This window comes from Dendroctonus ponderosae, unplaced genomic scaffold, assembly GCF_020466585.1.
Source record: "Dendroctonus ponderosae isolate FM_Combo_2020 unplaced genomic scaffold, Dpon_F_20191213v2 Dpon_F_20191213_3, whole genome shotgun sequence".
NCBI classification, from domain to species: domain Eukaryota; kingdom Metazoa; phylum Arthropoda; class Insecta; order Coleoptera; family Curculionidae; genus Dendroctonus; species Dendroctonus ponderosae.
The window spans coordinates 14,063,414-14,082,437 of NW_026018508.1; the positions used below are offsets into that span (position 1 = coordinate 14,063,414).

The 19,024-nt window shown below is 35.2% G+C and overlaps 1 protein-coding gene and 1 long non-coding RNA gene across 2 annotated transcripts in view; one reads left to right on the top strand and one right to left on the bottom strand.

Annotated features, from left to right (window-relative positions):
- Positions 1–19,024, bottom strand: part of LOC109537283 (E3 ubiquitin-protein ligase MIB1) — a 338,077-nt gene that overhangs the window by 298,394 nt on the left and 20,659 nt on the right. The gene's annotated exons all lie outside the window — the stretch shown is intronic.
- On the top strand, positions 217–666 carry LOC125503957. Its single transcript, XR_007281190.1, has 2 exons — positions 217–323; positions 417–666. It is a non-coding gene; the product is annotated as an uncharacterized LOC125503957 (long non-coding RNA).

A 19,024-nucleotide genomic window follows, 5' to 3' on the forward strand; every position in this document is an offset into this window, starting at 1 on the left:
TGTTTATGGGTTTGTCATGGACAAGATGTCTGTCGATGTTGACTATTCGCTGTCATCCAAAGAAAAAGCATATGCCGATTTTATTCATTTCTGACGATTTAATCTGTGATAAGTTGTATGATTTCGTGCCTCATGCTTCCTGCACATACTGGATTGTGATCTGTTTCCCCATGTTCTCCAATACGTAATTTGTGAATATTTTGTTGGATCAGTCGAAATCACTTAGCTTATTATTCAGGTGGCATTTTCATCAACAAACAAATAAATGGAAAACAGGATATTTTTCTCATTAGAGCTAGTTGGGTTGCTCACCGCTGAAACCGGTACTTAACACCTCTGTATTATGTAGAATTACAGATTAATATTTAAACATAAACCTCTGTTCAAAATGAATAACGATATTTTCATATTTTCAGATTATCTTTTTCCTTATCTGTTTTCATAAATCGTCAATAATCTGCGAAGATGGTAGCTGTTTATTGGTGTCTTGAAGGCTGTTAGAAAATGCACGGCTTCCTATCACAAAAGGCGTATGTTTTAAAGTTGTTCCTAAAAATGCTCCAAAGATTTTTTTATCTGTAAAAAGTATTTATTTAAACAATAAACAGCAAGAATATATATATTTATATGTATTTTTGTGTAGTTGTGTCATTTATCCCTATTATCAGCTGCCCCTTGCGGCACAATTAAAAATAAGCAAGTCTAGTGGGTTCCTAATGGAGGTTTGTTTGAATTCTTTAATTCTCAGCCACTTTAGCGACACACTTTCTACAAGAGTAAGAGTCGTTTCTATATAAGCCTTGTTCTATGATCACTTATGATCAGCATTTGTTTACGTTAATTTCCAGTTTCTCATTAAATCTGGCATCCTACTCGAAAACATTGCAGATCGGAAAATGGAAATTAGGCCGAGACCAAAACGACTTAAGAGCTGAAGGATCGACTTCAAGCGGCGACAAAACAGTTGAAAAATGTCCTTCCCGTTCATTGCCGACATGCCATTTCGATAGTTTCGGTTCTTTTGCTGGCCAGGCAATTTTTCGTTCGCAACTACAATGGCGAAAAGGAGCGGAATTCGATAAACGTCTTACATGCTCCACCAGCTCGGCTTAGATCGGATGAAAAGTTTCGTACTGTTTATAATGTGTCAAGACTAAACGGCATTCGTATGCCGGCAAGTCTGTTGCAACGAGCATTTGTCTTCTTCCGCCACACTAATACTTCGTTCCAGCAAAAGAGCCACGATGTTTTTAAGGAGATTTATTTTCCTTGGAAACTCTGTATTCAGTGACTATACGAGTGTCTCGCATCGATCCATAAATTACGTGCATTCGATGGTACCAGCCGAATATGACTAGAAACTTGCAATTTTTCACTGCTTAGAATGCAATTTACGCGTTCCACTAGAAGGAAACAACTCCTGCCGCAACCAAACCAAGCCCGAAAAACCCACTGTTTTCATTGTATCAAAAATTCCTACAAACTGAACATTAATCTATGGTAATATATACATATATATGAAAGATTAAATAAGTTTATACTATCTATCTATTGCTTTTTTGTTAAATATTTAATAAACCAATTGAGCTAAAATGCAAATTATTCATGAATCTCTAAAACGCAATCCTTGGTTGTGACGTCGCTGGTCATATAAATGGCGGATTCTTTACGTTCTGTGCATAGTGTTTAGTTGTGCGGTTGTTTCAATAATTATTTCGTGGATTTAAATAATTTATAGTTAGTGTTAAACTAAAAAATGGCTTCAGAACGATTCCTTAAAGCGTCAGCAAACAATTTACCAAGTGTACATATTTTTATGGTTACCGAATTTTTAAAAAACATCGAACGCTTTAATTCAGCCGAATTTAAGGGTGTCAAAGCAGCAGCGTAAGTAAAAATCCGTAAATTCATTATTAGTTGCTCTCTCCTTAATATACTAATCTGTCTGTATTGGTTTAAATTAAGTAAATAATATATAAAATTTCACTTATTCAACTTAACCTAACTTATACACATGGCTGCTTTAAAAGTAAAATGAACTCTTAAATTTGTATTTTGGGCATCACGAGCACAATATGGTGATATCGGATATGTGGAATTGAAACGCGATGGTTCTTTGTGCATTGTTCAAAGTAGAATTTGCCCAGAACACAAAGTACGATCGAACGCATATTCTGTCTGCCTCATCATTAGCTTTTTGTTCGTACTTTCATCAAAATGATCCTCGCAACAAAAAAACATTGATTTTGAATTAGGAACATGACGTCCAGCTGCTTTGAACCATAAAACTTTACGTGCATCATCATGAAGAACTGTTAGAAAGAGTTTGTTTGGAGCACTTATTGAGGTATTCTTGCATCCTGGCACAAAACACCACTTATTTTGTGATCCATACATGTCACTATTTTCCATTATGCAAGATAATAATCAATAAAATAATGATAATCCCAATAACTTAAATAGTAAAACAAAGCTGCGAAAACCACAAAACAAACACGAGACACTTTGTTGATATGACCTGCTACGTCACAATCGGGATAGGCAACCACCGATACGGATTCGGCGTTTTTGGCGGAAAATATCTAATTTGAATTTAAATTCGCTTTAAAATTATTATGGAGACTTTTTTGCAAAAAAAATTATATCAGTGTAATGTTTGCCATAACTATTTTCTATATATCAACATTTAAAAAAAGTGAAAACTCCCTATGCCTGCAAAAGTCCAACACTTTTCAACGGTGAAACCTCAATTGCTCAATTGAATTTGCTATTCAAAGACGACAGTTACAGAAGGCGAAGAAGAGGAAATCAGAACGCAACTCTATTGATGAGCACGCGAAACAAAACATGTTAAAAACATTAAAAAACTTACAAGTGCAACTACTATCAAATTGAAACTAGATTTAAAAAATGTTTCAATTTTTCTAGTTATCGTTCTAATCACTGGGGATTTTGCAAATTCGCATGATTTCTTAACTGATTTCCGCTACCAAAATTAAACAGAATTAAGAATAATCCGCTAATGTTTTCCTTGATAAACAAGTCCTTACTCACGGCAACTCCACTGGGATTAAAAAAAATTGTTTTCATAGAGAAGATATTTGAAAGCAGACGCAGTCCTCTCTCAAAATGATAATTATCTACTTATTATGAGACGCTCTTCTCTACCGAAAAGAAAATTTAACTTCATTAAGCCCTAATAAATATTTCAAAGAAAAAATTAAGCGCAAGCTTCAGGATTGCCCGTTCATTTTCTAGAAATTAATGCCGGTTATATAAAAACGAAAGTTTCGCATTCAAGCCGAGAGTTTTGAAAGGAAATGCAAAAAAACTTTCAACTCTCCATGATGGTAATTATATTTTGTTTAAACCGGAATTTCTTATCATCACTTTTAATGATGGCAATTAGGGACGCAGTTTTCCTTCAAATTGGCAACCTCGACTCAGAAAACTTTACCGTTTAGTCGCATTTATATACAGTAGGTTCTGATATAAGGGCAATTAAATAATATATTGAATGAACCGCAAAACTGTCGTGAGATCAATTCCTTTTGCCAACTGCTAGTGATTATACACCAATCAACAGATTAAATCCTAAAAACTCAAACTCCTAAAAACAGATTGGATGCACAAATCCTTAATAAATGAACAGTTGGAAAGAATTCGCCCTAATTAGCCGCAACATAAAAGAAGCACCTTCGGACATAATTTAATTGCTGCGAGCTTCTCATTTAGCACTTCGCTCTTTTAATAAGTCCAGAAGATAAATTTAATACCAAATTTTAATTACTGGAAAGTGAAGAAAATTAATGAGTTCGCAGCCATGTGAACTGCTGAAGATTTATTATATCAACAAAAAAAATGCGAGATTTCCACTCGCCAGTTTTCACTTCAGTTAGGTTTTGTCCGAAATTAAGATAACACCAAGATTGGTACGGGCCCATTTAGAAGCGAATTCAGAGAACTAGAATACGAAAAATGAGCTTCTTAAAGCGACAAAAAGAAAACTAAAGAACCCTTTTTTTAATTAAAAATGTACTCAAGTGCAATTAGCCTTTGTGCTCAGATAAAGGCAAATGAGAAATATTATGGCCCGGTTATCCTGTAGAGCGCAAAGCTAGCAGGAAGTAATTTTTCAATGAAGGGTTTCTACTTTCTAGTGTTTATCTACAGTGGCGTCCAACTTTCAGATGATTTAAACTGTGTTCTTAGTAGGGAAAACAAACAATCACCCAAACTAGTACATTTTCATTTGCTGCCACATCGTCTTTACGTAAAGAAACTTTAAGCGATGTCCTGAAGATATTTACTGGACGCTTAGCAGAAAAAGAGCATTACACTTCCAGAAAACATAAGTGAGATTTTCCTCAAATCACGAATATGAATAACCAGTCGCAACGAATTACAATGAAGATAAGCCTTAATTAATTTGATGCAAGACAATGCTTCAAATTGGCTCACATTTAAAACTGCGGCATAAATTCCGCTTTATCTACATAATGAGAAAATTATCTGCAAGTAGACAAATAGGAGCTGCATTAAGCAAGACGCCGAAATAAATTAAAATAATTCAAAGGAAAATCGTTGTGCATGGTTCTTCGTCTAAGCGGAAACATGATAAAAACGTAATAAATAAGACAAAACTGGAAAATGGTAGTATTTAAGAGCTAGTTTAAATTCAAAAATGTGCGACTTTTAACATTAGAGTTGTTTAATGTATGGAACAATGTGTAATAAATTTGTGAATCATATTATTTTCCTTCCTGGGCTCCAGTCAAAGTGTGAAACAAAAATTTGTTGATCGTTTATTTCATAACGTTTCGGCGAGACAACAGCGCCATCATCAGATTTAAAATTCATACAAACTCATAATTGGTAATTGGTTTTCACACAACAAATTGAAGGTTTCAAGACAGCAAAGACCTAAATGAATGTAATGTTTACCAATTATGAGTTTGTATTAATTTTAAATCTGATGATGGCGCTGTTGTCTCGCGGAAACGTTATGAAATAAACGAGGAAGGAAAATAATATAATAACAATTACACGCAGATAGGAAAAAAATCGAAAAAAATTTGTGAATGTTTATGAAGCGTTAAACTGGAATGTTTGAGAATCGCCAGCTCTGTTTACTCTGAGTCGCCAACTCTTCTTTAGATGAGTTCTCTAATAACTTCAATATCTAACTTTGCATACGTTTCCTATTTTCTATAATAAAAGTCTTGATTGGTTTGAGAAAAACAGTCACACAAACCAATAATCAAAATTCAATAGGAAAGCCGACAATTATTTATTGAAGTGAGTTCGTGGTCACGAAGTGAACTTCCAAATACGAGGGCTGAATAAGGCCGGATAAAATAAGGGTTTTGGCCAAAGGCGCGCTACTTCGTACACCAATAAAAGTACAAGTCTAAAATTTGGCTCCCAGCAACGGTTTCCCAATAAGCCGGGCCGAATATCGAAATACATATTTTTTTATTTTCCTCCACTCGAACCGAAATGAACGGGAAAAATTGTTTTATCAACAGGCAAAGTTTTCTGTGGAAAATCGGGTTTTTGCAAAATGTTTAATGTATTTGGGGCAGATATCGTCCAAATATTTGTTTTGCCAAAAAACACAACAGCCTCGCTATGATTTGTTCAATCAAAATACTAGCTTGATTGTTTTGAATTTGCTTTAGTTAGTTGTGCAATTATTTATCATAAGTAAAACTCCGTTAGAACTTCATACATTTTGTGGCTTCGTAACTTTAAAATCAAAATTCCTGGTTAGTCTACTTGTCCCAGTGGTGTTGGTCTTTGAATTCATCCGCTAACAAAGTTAACCTCGTTTCAACTTTATCTTTCGGATAAAAATGCAAACTGCACTCAAGAGACCAACTAGGAAAAAAGCGTAGTTTGTTGGGGCATTTGTATTTTGCATTACACAGTCATTTCTAGCAAGCAAACAATTATGCGAAAACTATATTAGAAGGGAGGAGTGAAAAAACTGGAATATAAATGACAAAACATGAAACGAAACGAATGGTGTAGATCAAGATATAAACGGGAAAAATGTGTGCAAATATTTAAAAAAACTGCAAAAAGTATCAACTTGTCACACCTTTGAATGAAGAAAATGGTTCATCCTGATTCCATGTGTTTCCGCACCATAATCACGACATCGAAATATGTTTCAAAAATGTCTGTGTTAAATAGTTATTTAAAGTCTGAAACAATAACTTGCCTGCAAGCAAACAAACTATTAAACAATTCTTTAGACAATTTTCCCTGGTCATTTTTCCACATTTTGCCGATGCTCTTAAAAAAGTTCTTCTGTATTTTTGACGATCATGCAAAGATGAAACTTGAAAATATTTCAATTTCTGAATGATTGAAGCTGCTTGATATGAAACTATTGGAATCAGAACTTTTCACTAATCAGATGAGACAAAGATCTCTTCACTTCTTTTATTCATCTCATCCTGACTGCTTTAAAGAATTGAAAACCGAAAATGTCTTACATTGACACTATGAAAGTTTCAATTGAAGAACTTCCTAATAAAATAATACAAAAATCATCGAGATTGACCAACGCGGTCACTATATCTTTATTATAATTTTCCATGAAATGTTGCTGCTGGTGGGCGAAACTACTTCCACGTTATGGTCTAAGCGGCAATTTGAATTTGTAATTTTATTGTTGAAAGGATTGAATGGCCGGAAAACAAACCCGCATGAACAATATACCGAAATTAACGAACAGGAACAACAAATTGAACAGAAAATCGGCCTAAAACAATGATAGGGCGCACTTAACCCCCCGCTTAATTAGCCTTACAGTAATCGCCTCTAGAGTTCCCCATATAAAGGGTTTCGCCTGTCTGTCTTATTCTCTTAGTTAGGTGAATCAGGAAAATCCTCTGGTTTGATTGCTTGCAGAATACAAAATGAAAATTCAAACGTCTTCATGCAACGTTCAGCTTCATGAATAAAACAACAACCAAAGGCAAATTAACCGATTGTTTAAGTGAATTTCACCAGAAATTAACTGAAAACATTTTTATTATACGCATACATATTGGTCAAAGATACTGTTTACAAAGCGGAAACATAAGCAGCATAACAAAAGTGAAATTCCAAGGGATGGAATAAAGATTTTTTTATTGATGTGATGAAATTTTTGGTCTGAAGAATCTGGTGAGCTTTTTAGGGTTTTTGCTTACAAAGTTGCTGGATCACACACTATAGTGTGTATTTATCAGGTTTTTACAACCAACCAACAATCCATCCATAGATGGGCAAAAACATTCAAGATCTAGATTGTCCACCTCCATCCATTTGAAGAAGATCCTTCTGCAAAGTACCATTTTGATACAACATGTGCAAGACATGAACAAACCATAAAAGCGGCAGAACTGATATGTTTGGAAAAGTTGAAATTCCAATATTTTCGCAAGTAACCCGTTCGTGCGGCTCGTTCTCTTCTAAGTATCAACTTTTAAAAGACACTTGCAGGTAATTGAAAATGACTGCGGGAGATGAAGGAAAATTGACGAAATTCCCGTGCTTTTCATAAAACACAGCCGCGTTTCAAATGTCACGCATATATCGCAATGCCGCATAAATATTCAATATTCGTCGAAATATAACGGGATGCGAAAAATCCCCCACAAAACATTCAGGATGATTGAAAGTCACGGACTTGGGGCGTGTTAACACAAATTTGGATCGCACCGATTTAGCGTTAACGTTTGTTCTTTTAGCGGATGGCACAATTTATTGCGTTGCCAGCGACATTTCTTTGCCAGCGAATAATTTAATGGAGCTGCGTGCTGGAAACTATACGGGGAACCAAACCCGCAAAATCCCCGCAAACCGCTCGTCAGCTAGATCCAAGACGAAATACCCATCGGAGAGGAGATTTCGCCAAATTCATTGCGAATTACTGCGCCAACAATCCATATGCGGACTCGCCAGTTGCTGCCACCCCCAAAACTTCTGTATGGGGAGACCTGCATGACGGCAAGGAGAATGTCTGCACGAATTTAGTTCGCAAGAAGCGGTTTTGAAGATTAAAGTTATTAGTGCCGAGGAATGCCATTCATGTATCGGAGGACGCATTCATTATAAACCGTCGTTCGGTAGAATTTCTTCTTGACGTTTCGCAAGCACGAGTGGCTTGCATCTTCAGAAGTGGTTTGCTTGAACGCTTACACTGTTCTCATCAGAACCCGTTCAGTTCTTCCGCAGAACTGAACGGGGGCCTAAAAACCCGGAAAACCCATTAGTTTCAAGGAATGGCCTCGAAAGTCTGTCTCTTTTGTATTTGCTTATTTTTAGTTTAAGTTATTGCATATTGAGAACCGGTTAAGAAAATTCGTGTTGGGAATTCCTATGATAAAAGTAAGTTGGAGCATCCAGAGCGATTTGAGCTGTTTGGAAGGAAATGTTAAAAAATCTTACTTTGTGCAACTTTCAGAGAAAAATCCAAGTTTTACATGAGTGATTTGAGCTCAATGGGTTAATTTCAATCTAAAAAGCTCTTCAATGTGGTGTTTGAATCTTTAATAGAGCAGATATTGTCCGACAAACAGTTTTTCAAATTACGCAAAATGGTGCCAAATATCTGGTTATTTCGGATCAGAAGAGTCTAGTATGGAGTTCATTGGAACGATAAAAATGAAGTAAAAGTTTAGACATTTTGCGTGATATGAGTTTTCAGGAAAAATCGAACATAGATTTTTCTACAAAAACCTAAGTTTTACATGTGTGTTCTTTAAGATCACTGTTGAACCGACTCACTGTTGAATATAAGCCAATAATTGTTGAATACTTACCATAAGGGCCAAGATAGCGTCGGTTGAAGGCAAAAGTTTTGTTTTTTCAGATCCTAAATATATTATGTTAAAACGTATTAATTTGGTTGAAACAACAAAGTCCCTTTGCATCTGTAAGAGGTTTGAGGTGCATAATAACCAGCAGCAAAAGTTATGATTGTCTAAACTAACTTCGAACAAGTTGATGCAGTTAGGGCCTCTCACGTGTAAAATTCTAAGTGAATTATATTACTTTCCGGTAGTTGTAGGCGAGATCTGGCTCTGACAGGACAACTAAAAGTTAAGTAGTGCCTCATAACGTTTGCGCCATTTTGCACCGCATTAGGGCGACATTATTAAGAAATATCCTCTAAGTTTGCAGTTTTGTTCGAGAGTTATGCAGCAGTCGCGAATTTGTTCGCAAATTATTCAGATGGATGAAATGAGATGTGCACGATATCCACTTAGGCAAACTGCATATTCATCCAGACTATCTTTTGGAAAACGATTCAATCAACGCTGGCAAAATTCCGAATTATTTGCTCTATTTAAATACAAATTCATTAGGCAGCAGGTCGTTAAAGCGCGTTTCATTCTGTATTTCATTTAAATGTACAGAAACTGAAGGTTTCCTTTTTACTGCTTACTTTTACTTTAAATTGCTCACATTTACAAATTCCTAGAATCATTTTTAGACAAAACCTCAAAGACCTTCCATTTACTAATACAATTTCAAATAAATGCAGAAAGAGACTGTGAACATTCACAAAAGACATTTGAAAAGCTGCTGAAATAAAGAAAGAACTACTGACCAAGAAAAAACTGTTCTAAACAGAATACCAGAGAAATTTTCAAGAAAAAAGTTTCATCTCGTTTTTATAAAATCCAAATAATGTACGTTAGCAAAAAAACAGCAATAAAACCAACATCAGTTGCAATCAATCCATCTTAAAAAACCCACAAACATAAACATCAGGACTCAATTTGATGTTCAAAAACATACCAAATGCTTGTCAATCTAATTTCGAATGTTATCATAAAATTAAATTGCTGGCAATCTCCAGCAGATCCATTTTTCATTCACATATTTCCGAAGGAATATTTTTAAAGTGCACTTTGGATAATTAGTTCTGTAGGTCACTTCTCGACACGCCAAATCGCAAGTAAAATTCGGACGTAAAAATATAAATTAATTACATTTACGAGCTGATTGTTGAAAAATTACTGCCAATAAAGGTTTTATGGGCAAATAAAAAAGTTTACGACAAAGGGAACATGCTCATTTTTGCCATAAACGAAGGAAAAAGATGGACGATTCAGTTACAGAAAAAATACGATTTTTTTATAATCTGGGTATAGTGGAAATCAGGACAAATGTTTAAAATCAATTTATTCAATTGCTGATAAAAGGACCTTCGGCGTCAGCAAAAGTGTGTATAAATCGGATACTTAAAATAATGAATTGTTCAAACTCTTCGAGTTTTCTCGATTATTAAATACTTTTGCGGTTAAAAAATACCATCTAGAATTTGGCTTGGGGGACAATATTTTAATAATTAAAAGTAAGCTGGAAACCGAAAATTATTTCCAAATTGAGCTTATCTGGAAAAGAAATATCTTTAGCATTTTAAAAATATACCAAAAACATAATAACATCAATCACAATTCTTCCAAAAGAAATAATTACCCAAGAAATCAGTCTTAATAGAATCACTAACAGTCTTGTAACTTTCCAACGCTACTAGACTAAAGAGGATTGATCAAAATCAGAAATAAACGAGTATGAGCATGCGTCTAAACTTCGTATCTGGAATGTCCTGGAAACCCGTATATTGTGGCATTAAATCCATGAAAAATAATTAAATTAGTCCTAATAATGACAAAAGGCACTTTCATTAAGCGACATAAAACATCGGGAAATAATCCAGTGAAAGCCAGGGGTAGAGAAAGAAAAATGGAGGTTCTTCCGGTCGTTTGGTTGATACTTAAGACCGATTTTTGCTAAGGAAACAGAAAGGTAGCTAGCTGAACGAACACAAAAAAATAATGATGTCTAATAAAAGACGCCTTTTTTGCTTTAGCTTTACCAAATGATGCAAATGCACTAAAAACGTGGCATTTTTATAACATTTTAAGTGCAACAATGAAAAGCACAAGAACATTTTAATAAGTGCCCGTGCTGGCAAACTTTTACAGTGTTGCGGGCTACAATTTTCCATATACCAATAAAATAAAGCTGCCTGTCCACGCCCAAGACACTTGCCATAAAATAGTAAAATATTATACTTATTCAGCAGTATTTAGCCACTGGTGGTGTCGTAAAGTCCAGATTTGAAACATAAAAACGTGCTGAAGCAGTGATTTTATTGCCTCAATAATCTTCTACAATAACTTGAAGGACGATGCTGTTTAAAATCCGATGGTGCGATTTTTTCTGCAGATTTTGATGTCTTTTTAGAAGGTGGGAATCCTACTTTTAAAGATGCTTTTTTATATACACCCGACAGGCTCTGTGGTCTGATTATCAAAAACAATGCATTGTATAAAAAATGAGCACCAACGTAAAATAATCTAGCTTCTAACTATTCAGATCCAGTAATATTTCTTCTCCTTTTCGAACCTCAAGTGATTGTTAAAGGCTATTTTAAAGACTGTTGAAAGACTTTACAATAAGGTAACTCCATTTGCCAGCACCGCTCCTTATCTTGGCAGTAAGCGATAAAAACAATTCCGCAATTTGGAGCAATTTTTCTAATGGCCCGCGATTTGGCAAAGACCAGACCTATATTCCTGTAACTTGTGGTGCCATTGCTGGCAGCTAAATCCCCAGATATAAGACTTTGGGCTTCTGGAAAGTTTACGTAACGAAGTTTCGTTGTTTCTCGTTTTAATACATTTGGAAGATTTTGGCTCCGAATGCCTGAACACTGCGAATTTAATAATTCATCAGGAACCGTCGGCTTTCGGTTGGCCCTTTCGAAATTGTTATGGTCTTAAAACTCGCCCAAGTTGGAAAATGTCTGAAAAATTAATTTTCCTTGCGCGCTTGCGATGCATTGAGTCGTTAAAAAACCGATCTGATATGATCGGCAATATAGAAAAACTAAACTTGTTGAAGAATATTTTCCGTTCCCAATAAGACCTAAAAAGTCCCCGTTTATATGCATAAAAGACATTTATTTGCTTTTACGAGCTGGATTCTCGACCGTGCATCGGTGCGACTTGGCAGTTTTATGGAAATTTTTCCTTCAGCCTCGAAAATAAATCGAACCCTGGAATGCGTCGAGTATGAAATTGAAAATTGTCAAATTTCAGCGCAAAAATCCTGCCAGCATCAGTTAGACTTTCCTGCTGACTTTTTCTGTTTAAATGGTAGCTTTTTCTTTGCTTGGGGCTGGGGGCCAAAGCAAATCATTCAGATCGTTAGTTATCGCCTGCACATTAATATTAATGCTTTATAGCCGGTGGCAGCAATACATTTTAGGTGCAGCTCTGTCCTTAACAGAGTGTTGTTATTTATTCCTCGGACAGGTGATATGATGGAGTAAATAGTGCATGTGGGGAGAAGCTTTTGCTCATAAAGCAATATTATTATTAATGAGCTTTCAGATGCATTTTACGCCAAAATTTGGCCAGTTTTCTCAGTCAGTAAGCCAGAAATTTACAAAAATGTCTTTTTCACTTCAAAGTCCAAATCCGATGGTTCAAGTGACCTGCGCTTATCTAATAAAATCTTCAAAACGCCCCATACTTATACACCGAAAATTCAGTTGAAATATATGAATAACTGACGATTTTTTTCCTTCAATAATTGCATAACATAATATGTAGAGCCTCTAACTGCGAGGTCCGATTGCTTGGCAAGAGGCACATAAATAACCACTTCGAAACTTTTAGAACCATTAAGTCCATATTTCGCAAAAGGAAAATCGTTCGAATTGTAGTTTTATACGTTACTGCAGATGTTTTTTCGTATCGAATCGGCTCTGAATAAGGCAGAAATTGATTTCGGACACTCGCACTGGTCCGCTATTACTGACGTTTATAGAGTTTTTTTCAGAGATTATAGTGATTTGTTGCTGCTATCTGTCACCATTAGTTTTTTGATTTGAAAACGGCTGAGGTATATGGGAGGTTCAAATATAAATGCGCTGATTTATTTTACGCTACGACCGCAATCGAGGGTGAGGACATTTTTTCTAAATTTATTTCTTACTTCTATCAGGGAACGTTTCGAGATTTTTTAGCGCGATTCACCTTACAGGTAAAAAGTACTGTACAAAATAATAATCCGAAGTCTCTGTTGTGGGCCAACGAGACTTCTGAGGTGAACAATGAACGATGCAGAAGACAAGGCACTTTCCCAAATTAAAACACCCAGAGAAGGGAATGAAGTCAAGTAATAACACTAATGCGATTCCATGCAAACTTAGAGCGATTTAGTAATGAATTTTTGAAATTTCGTGTAAAACTCATTAAGGTACATTTGATGTGGGTTTAAATGGCTATCAGGAACTCAATGCTGATGTAAAAACGACTTTTGTAATCTGCGGAATGGTGAGTCTACGATGTTTCTCCTATTTTCTTACTAGTTTACGCCAAAATTAATAACTATTCGCCGATTTTTTAATCAGTATGCGTAATTTAGCGTTATGATTATTTTTTTGCAAAAAAATGAGTTGGCAAAATTGAATAATTGTGCTTGGAAATTTGACTAACAAAATACGAGTTATTCGGTTTCCCAACGTCTTGCTATTAGAAGGATGATTTTCACCTGATGTTAAAATGTTTCATCTTAATGATAAATAAGAATATTTTTTATTTAATTTAATAATGAATTCAGCCATTCAGCAGCATTGCAACTATTAGAGATGTTTTATTCAAGATGAGGTCAGTATAAGTATATTTCCATATTCGTTCCAGACTTCCCTACCAGACTTCTATCAAAATCACTTCTTTAAAAAATTGGTTTTGAAATACAAGACTAAAATAAGGGCAAGAATTTGCGGTTCTACAATAAAACATACCAAATGTAAACATACCAAATGTAAACATACCAAATATGTGAAAACAAAATTCGAAAGTCTAAAAAATATCGGCCATTTTCAAAAACTTTTTACAAAATATCAGGATTTTTCAATCTGCTCATCGCAAAATACACTGAAATTCTCTGAGATTGGGGAAATCTGACCACATTCGACACCAATAATCTGATTGCAGCCACATAAATGGATATATTATTCATGTTTCTTCAAAAAACGTTCAAAATATTCAAATAACGTTCCAAACCTGTACACCAGTGAAGCGCAAAAAATACGCTGAAGATTTTCCTCAAGGTTTCTCAACCAGAACGTTAGAATTCAAATATGGTGAAAAGCTGCAAAACGCTGAAATTCCATCAAACTTTAAAAAACATATTTTTGTTTTAATATTGTTTCTCAAACTAGAAAAATTGACGATTTTGAACCTAATCCTATTTTTCGGTATTTAAGCGCGCTATAAATTAATGAATCGTAATTTGACTTGGTATTTGAGGCAGAAAACATTTTTTGTTGTTGTACTATGACTAGTCTCTTTTTATACTCAAGTGTAAAAACCTCTGGAAGAACAGAAACTGAAAAACGATTTTTCTCAAGCGAAGCCTACTTGCAGCAAAATTTAACGTTACACCGCTGACCGCACAAACTGGACCGTTGAAATAATTCGAAACTGATCCAGTTTAATTCTCATTCCAGCAGCAAATGCAAACTTTCCAAATAATTAGCGTGTGGAGATGCACATTGCGTATCTATCAAAGTTTAATTAAAATTAGACAGAACAACCGCATAAATATTATCGGTACACTAGTAAAGGCCATCCAGCTATTGACACCGCATGCTCGTGATAATGATCCATCTGTTTAATTGGCAAACCTCAGCAGAGTGTGTGAAACAAATTTGAGGGGATGGGCCTTAATAACGTTATAATCGACATCGATACTGAAGCGAACCTATTCAAATATCCGATAGCTAATCGCTCACTAGTTGGAAAACTTCGTTTTCCCCTAATGAACCATTAGATTGAAATATTTCAATGCCAGTCAAAAAGATTCGTTCGGTCATTGAAATAATAGTTCATTTGCATAGTATGCCCCTGTTCCAGTATCTGCAATCAATTATCTGCCACTATTAAAACTAACTTAAATGGGAAAAGACGATTCGAGCAATAAATCAAATGAGAGGTAATGTCCTGGCGACTTAAGGGAAAAACTGGAATGAAATATAGCGGGATTTATATACGGGTTATCCAGGCATCCCATTTAAATACATTTCTAGACTGGGAATGGAGACAATTCAATTTCATTGTCACTTTAATCTGTTTCGGAGCGTATGCACCTAGTTATAAGTAAAAACACTATACTTCAGAGTCTTCGACATCACATCGATTGCAAATGGAAATGAGATAAATATCCTCACTGATTCAAAACCAAAAGAAAATTGCAAAATAACCATACGGTATAAAGAACAGCGAACCATGTATAAATAAAGCAGTAAATGTTGTAACAAGTTACGAAGAACAGATTGAAAATGCGCATGGAAATGCGTCTGGTCAAAAGGATGATTCAAAATATCCGGAATATGGCATACAAAATTCACCAGAAAGTTCACAAACATCGTCAAATCCGGAAAAAAACATAAGAAAACAGTGAATCAGCAGTTCATAAAATTGAACTAAAAAAGGATCTGAGTTGCGAAGAAGAAGAAAAAATTAATTTTACCTGTAGATCATCCATAAAATCAAAATGTGTGTAAGACTTATTTACCTTTACAAATACTTTTAGAACCGAACCGCTACTTTACAAATCCAGAATTCTTTGGCAAGATTTTGCAGCTCACTTTAGAAGCACATATTTTGTGTTTTCATTCAGTATATTCGACACATTCAAATCAATGCATACAGTGTTCGTATGGTCGGTATTTAACGTAACCGCTAAAATAACAGTGTTACAAACGTGTAACCTGAAACCGTAGTTATAGTTAGCAGATTTAACCGGTTCTTTTTGGAACCGTCTCATAAAACATAAAACAGTTGTGCGCACTTCGCACTAGCTGCAGTCGTTTGCCGATTTAAACGTTTTTTTGGAACCGTCCGTTGGAACCAGTTTCAGTAACCATTTGTCAACGGAAAATATGTATAGTGGCGTTTTGTTTTGATTATTGTATTTATCACTTTTCGTTTATAAGAATTACTGTTCAGTTCTCCAGAATCCATAATCGTTCAGATATGGATCAGATATTAATTCAGCATTTTTGGTTTATAAGTATTTAGTTTTCTGACGTTCCGTAATCGATCTTAAAAAAAGGGATTTCTCTCATWAATAAACTTAGCTCGAGATGTATATGMCTATARTCAGCAAACTAAGCARAATGTACACTTGCATATGAGCTATGACYAAATTTAGAGTCTAAGACATAAATTCCATCACAGTTGAAWTGTAAAATAATTAACGTTGTAAGCAGARTGTGCACCTGCATTKAAGCAAACTTGCCATTTTTMGATATAAATTYAGTCACAAGATKAAATGAAAGCTAGTTATATGGGCGTTGTAAGGTCGACATATTTTTTGGTGGTACCAAAATCAAATCGGGTAATACTTCGAACTCAGTAAAAAGCATCTGCAAAAAAATTGATTTTTAAACGTTAATTCATTTTTAAATGAAAATKAGATTTTYRAACATTTTTSCAAATAAAGCGTATATTTTATTTAATCAGTTTTTATTTATATATTTTATCTCGTTTATTATYAGYTCTTTTGTTCTTTAAGCAGGTACTTCTGACCCATGTTTTGTTTTTTATTTTAGAATATTTTATTTTATCTAAGAGCTTTAGTTAAGAATTATTATTTTAATAAACTAAATCATTATTTGTCATTACTACTTCTACCATCATCATCATTGCACATGTTTAATGAACATTTTTTTAAAGTAACATGTTCCTTTTGGAACGGCATGTTGAAACCTATTACCAACGTGAAACTGGAACGTTGTAACCTTGTTACAGAAAATAACCGGTTATCCCCCTTCTAATATAAATTGAAAATCATTAAAAATGCTTCGCTTAAAAAAACGTGTAAATACTTTCAAATAATTGGGCGGCTCAAAAAACTGATTATCTCCATTATGTACAGTTTCGTTTATTTACAATGGCCAAAATATTCAACGAAAATTATATTCATTAGCGCTGTGGTGGCGATCGACGAGTCACGTGAAAAACGCTCATAAACTAATTAAACACTATGAGAAATACTAAACAAGTCTAAATATGAACGACAATTATAGCGCTTAGAATTCAGACTTAGGCAGATTTTGCAACCACTTTATCAACGTGTTCAGAGCGAGGTTTTCCCAGAGATTTATTTAACATTTTCCTGTTCCTCGTGAATTCGGAATTATTAATTTAAAGCCTTTTGTTTCAGCCCCTTCAACCCTGTTTGCTCAGTCACCAAGAACATCGAAGTAATTTACGATAGAACTGCGAACTCGCCCTATGAAAATCCAAATAGTGCAATACCACAAATTCTATTTCCGGCAGATTGTTCCGCTAAAATTTACTCATTACGCTAATTGCTTCACCAATGGAAAATATTAGCTAGCGAGAACGTTGAATATAAATCCAAGCACTCTCAAGGCAATCCGCAATAGGAGTACAAGAACCAAACCTCCCATAATCTAATTCGAGCCGCACATTTGCGAGGCGGCAGTGGAGTTATAATTTTCAGCTATCCGGGGGCTCCAACTTCAAAACACAAATTCCAGAAATTAAGCAGGCAATTGCGTTTTCTTGAGCGCGATCCAGAAACAAGAGCATTGTCTGGCTCGTACATGTTCTTCGCGCAACAGCTTGAACTCATCCACTTTCCACTAACTGATTCATTTTTCTGGTAGGCCGATGTGAACTTGGCTGTGGAAGAACACGTAAATTCAAACTTCAAACGCAAGTGCTGCACTAGAAATGAGGAATGATTACAAATAGTTTGAGTGAGCAAAATGCACTCATGGGTGAAGAGTTTGCAACTTTGCGAACCACCGAAGCAAAGTTTCCCAGATGAAATATAACCGGCGAATATTAATTAATTCTGGTTTTAAACAAATTCAAGAGAGAATTCTAGTAAATTACAGTCTTTTAGGGACTAAAGTTGCAGAACGGGCGACCGCATTAAAATTTAAGGGCATGAGAGAGCAAAGTTTCTAAAAACAATATTCTGCTGAAAGCTGATATTTCGGGTTAAGGATGAGGCGATTTCCCATGACGATGTTATGGTTAGCATGTCAGCGATTAAATTTCCTGGGCTAGCGTATGGCTTATGTTTTACTTGAAATTTTATCAGCAGCAAACATGCCCCAAATATTACACGCCGTTGCAATTCCACATATTTCGTGAATTCCCCAAAGTATTTCCACAAACAGAATTTTTGTTTTAACCGAATTTTAAGCGCCACCCGTTATCATATATTTCGGGTGTCCCTGGGCCAGGTTGCAGCAGCCCCCGCATAACTGAGACTGTTGTTTAGATTTTGTTCCCTGATTTATACTCCACTTTTGTTCGTGATTTATTCTATTTTCTCAAATGAAGTTGTAATATATCGGCGGAGTTTCGAGGTTTAGTGTTGTTCCGTGCCAAGCAATCACGAAATGCAAAATTCACCTCCATAAATAAAATTAAACGAAGGTGAAATTTATTTGTTCTAGATAAACGAAAAATGCAGATTTCTATTTACAGGCAATTTGCTACAACGCGGAACCATTATTCGGTAATAATCCAGGTGTTGCCTGCAATTCTACTGATATATGAATACAAAAATGGGCAATATTGAGGGGTTCCGCACTGAACTAGGTCAAGTCCATTGCATAGATAACACTCCCCAGGCGCCTGAAAAGCTTATTCCTCAACAAAACAATTTTCTTTGATATTTCACCATTTCTATGATTTGTCTATTTTCTATTAGCAGATTACCGAATGAAATTGAATATTACCAAAACTGCCAATATTTTCCAGGTGATGTTCACGTTGCTTCTTCTATGCAGCGATAGGAAAACCATAATAGGCCTCAAATAGGCCGCATTATGTTTGATCAAATAGCGCATTTTGTCAAAGCCGTGTAAAACTGGAAAATACTTTTAACGGTGAATATTTTAGCACCCGATGATCCGACTTGAATTATTTTTTTTTGAGCGAACACAAACATT